Source organism: Carlito syrichta, unplaced genomic scaffold (assembly GCF_000164805.1).
Source record: "Carlito syrichta isolate Samal-C Ts95f unplaced genomic scaffold, Tarsius_syrichta-2.0.1 Scaffold305221, whole genome shotgun sequence".
NCBI lineage: Eukaryota > Metazoa > Chordata > Mammalia > Primates > Tarsiidae > Carlito > Carlito syrichta.
In genome coordinates, this window is record NW_007249317.1 from 446,192 (window position 1) to 450,563 (window position 4,372).

Consider the following 4,372-nt stretch of genomic DNA (forward strand, 5'->3'; position numbering starts at 1 on the left):
ACATATCTTGTTTCTTAGAACTCAGAAGTAGGATATGTATTTATCAAGGGCTCCTCTTATTTAAAATAAAGTCTATATGGGGACTTCAAAAGTATTAATATATTGTGTCATATAGGAATTGCTTTCTGGTTCCTTACAGAGTTATAATGTTTAAATATTAAATAACAGCATCATAGAGCTTAGGTCAGGTGGTAGTATCAGCAGCTCTTTAAATATGCTGAGTCATATGGTCCTTATGTCAGCTCTCTAAAGTGGGCACATTATCTCTATTTTACAGATATAACACTGAGGCAGAGGAAGAGTAATTTGCCCAAGTTCATACCACTAGTAAGGATGTGCCAGGATCAAACCCAGGCAGTCCTTCTTCATGGTTAGTTAACCGGGCTGCCTCCCACTCATTCCTTGATTTCTTGGTTACCATATCTAATTTTCTAATGATTTTTTTCCTCCGTTCTCCTGTTGCTTAGCATCTTGATAGCACTTGACATTGTTGATTCTCCTCTTTTGATACTCCCTTGGTTTCAGTGACTGTAAATTCCCCTGGTTCTCCTGCTTGTCTATTTTCTTTCCTTTTTTTTTTGGTAGATTATATTATACAGTTTACATTTTTGTGCCCTGTTTTTGTATATTTACCAAGGCTTTTTCATCATTCTTATTTAATTTATTTCTCTAGTCTCATTCCTTTGGAAATCTCTTCGTCTATCACACCTTTTTAAAATGATTCTCATGTGTTGGTTACCATCTCCAACCTCTGCCTGGATTATTTGTTACATCCCTCGGTCTCTCTTTTGAAATGTTTCAAAGGTACTTTAAAGACATCAGGCCCCCACATTAATCATCCCCATTATGCCCTTCCTCCTGAAACTGCCCCATACTCTGTATCTGTATCTCACTTCACAGAATGCTACCACTTTTCTTCTGCCCACTGGGACTAGACGCTGCAGGAGCTATACTCAAAAGTCCTTTTTCTTCTTACTTCTGTGTATAGTCAGTCGCAAGGAATTCTAAACAGAACAGCTTGAGAAAAAGGCAGAGAGATAAATGTTCTTGGTATGTTAGAGGAATGGGGAGTAGCCTAGAAGGTCACAGGAAGAAAGGATTAAGCAAGGAAAGGAGGTTGGTTAAAGTTTATTGACCTTTGAAGGGATGTGTTTTTTCTGGGAGGCCAAAGTGTGTCATTGATTGACTGACTCTTCGTCAATAGGCTCCTTGTCTTTAGGGAAGTCTGATCTTCGTGAATACATTGACGTGAGATATGATCTTCAATCTTAATTCCCACAGCTCATTATTGGTGCTTCTAGATACCATGAGACTCTCGGAGATGGACTGTCACCAATCAAAATGCCATCAGTTGCTCATGGGAACTGCAAGTAGAAATAGGGTTGGGGGAAGGGAACATTCCTTTCCAGGACTTACGCTCCCTATTCAGGACACTACTCCAAGCATCAAGCCACTTGGGAAATCAAATTCTCAGTGTCTTAGTGAGCCTGAAGAAAGAGTAAAGATAGAGAGTAGCCTGGAATTGGGGAGGGTGGTTCTCTCCACTCCCTTCATCCCAGGAATTGATGAATTACCATCTCTCCAACAGGGTCTTGTGAACAGTACTCACCTCTCCTGCACCATGCCAAACATACTTGCAAGTGCTTACTTCTATGACTTCTGTTTGATATCTTCATGGGGGTCTCCTCTTTTCATATACACCTTCTTAGGGAGGTTAATGTTATTGGTGAGCTAGAGGCAAGAGGACAATTCCTTGAGTTGTGGGAAGGACTCCATCTCCTCTTGTAAGATCAAGTCTTTTCTCAGTTTAGGAAGGTAGGATTTAGGCAAATAACTGGTCTTGTCAAGTCAGGATAGACGAGTACTTTATCTTGAACAGAGAATCGATATTCCTCAATTAGGTCCGTGATCTGACTTGAGCAGGGGCTTCTAGCTGAGGGCACTGGGAAGATTTTGCAGGTGTTGGACTCAACAGCGGATGGTCTGGGGAGAGCTGTAAGTACCTGGGGAGTTGGATAAGAAAGAAAGAAGCTCAGGGGGATGCTCTGGTTTCTGTTTTCTTTTAGTTCATTAAACAGGAGGACAAAAAGTATAATCTAGTCAGGAAGGAAGAGATTTTTCTCTTCCTCCTAGTTGCTGAGAAAAAAGAGAGGGGGAATGACTCAGGGGAATGGTCCTATGAAATCCTGTTTAGACACTTAGATACTAGGGAAGATTTGAAAGTTTCCTGTGGGGGTTTTTTTTTTTTGCTTATTTTTTTTCTTCAAGATGGTTGCTTTTTATTTTGCTAAAACCAGAGTAAGAAAATATGTTTTCTAAAAATTTTTAATAAAACAGGGGGCTGACTTACTTCAAAATTGAACAAATCTTCCCTCCTTGCCAAACAGACTTAAAACATAGACCATCATAGGTCGATCCCCTCTGAGTATTTCTCATTCCCTTTAGCATTTAGAGACTTACATCAGGAAGTTTGAAGACAGATCATACCTCTGAAGTGGAAAATATTTTGATACATTATTTATCTTTATTTTTTCTTTGTTTTGGTTTCTTCACTATGGTTGTTTCACACTTAGTCTGTTTTATAAATTAAGACTTGGCAATTTGTCAATGAGAAGGAACTACAAACTGCTAAATAAAAAAAGGTTGGGGGAGGAAATAGAGCTAGTAAAACAGAAATCTGAACATATGGTGACCATATTTTCTGCATGAAAAATCAGAACACACTGCCTGACCATTGACTGTCTGTCTGGGGCCAATAAAACCAAACATTTTATATAAGTAGTATTCCTGAAAACTTAGCATATAACTCTAGTCTCATATAGGCCTTAGAATAAGAAATCTATTGGGTACCTATCACTGCCAGCTTCAGAGAGCATAACAGGATTCTCGGAGAGGATTCTATCCTTCAGCTTTTGCTCTTAAAGAGGGTATTAGCAGGGAAAGGAATATTTGTTTCCCAATTCCTGTGAAAACATCAGCAGCCTTTGAATAGCAAAATATCTACCAAAGTTCAGATGTTTGAAAGAACTGGGTTTTCTAATATAAAAATCCCAGGAAAACACTAACAAGGTCACCAAGGACTCAAAACTATCCTATTTCATATAAACCTTACTATGCATTAAAAACTTGAGTAAAATCAGGCTTGATCCTTAACGAATCACTGTGTTCTTTCTATTTAAAAGGTATTCATGCAAACCTATATATTTAAAAATAAGTGACTAAGGGAACACAGAGGATTTTTAGAACTGTGAAACCACACTGTATGATCCTACAATAGTGGATATGTGTCATTACATATTCATCCAAACCCACGGAATGTACAGCACCAAGAGTGAACCTAACGTATACCATGGACTCTGGGTGTTGATGATGTGTCAATGTAAGTTCATCAGTGAAAGCAAAATGTCCCATCTGGAGCAGAATGTTGGTCATGTGGAAGACAGTGCATGTGTAGGGACAAGGGGTATATGGAAAATCTCTGTACTCCCTTCTCAATTTTGTTGTGAATCTGAAACTACTCTAAAAAAATTAATTCGTAGTTTTTTTTTAAGTGTGTGCTTTTCTACAAGCAGATTACTTCTCAGCTATAGTTTCTCAGTTCCTTCATGCTTTTATGTGTTTTCATACTTTTTGCATTCCTGTGGTTGGGAGCATTTTTGTGACAATAAAAAATATTTTCATAAAGAGTTGTCTTGTAAAAGTGTTCTTTCTCTATTTCAACTTGCATGATGACTTCAACTTTTATCCTGTCCATATTGGAAAACACTAGAATGATAACAAAAGATTAAGAATTGTGTTTTATTTAGATTCTCTTTCTACAGGAATATCACGTGCTCATATTTTTCTCTTTTATTTGAAGCCATTACAAGTCATTCAATGCATAAAAACGTAGACTACTATGGTGTTAGGAGGCTTAGGTTTTGTGAACATGAAGGAAAACAATCTTTGGTATATCTTCTTTAAAATTGTCATCTAGAGTTCATTTCTGGGAGGATATTATGGCTTTGATGTTTTAATAGGTCTGGAAGTCATTTTGGAAGTGATAGTTTCCTCATTCATTTTCCTGAATCCATGCCCTCCTCCACAGTCTGAGTACCAATGAAAATTAAAATGCAAAACTAGTCCAAGGGGAAGAGAAAGGGCTCTCTCACTCTTTGATCCCTGTCCTTCTTCCCCAGCGCTCCTCAGTAGGAGCGCTAACATCCTATCTCTGCCCTTTCAAGTTATTTGAAGGCAAAGAGGAACATCAGTAGTAATGAGACTTATAAGTTGTCCCCAACTGAAGCCAGAGATTATAGATGACATATCGGTCTCCAGGGTGAGGAATTCATTTTACTTCTAACTCAAGTAAGCCCCTGAGAACTAAAGTAAT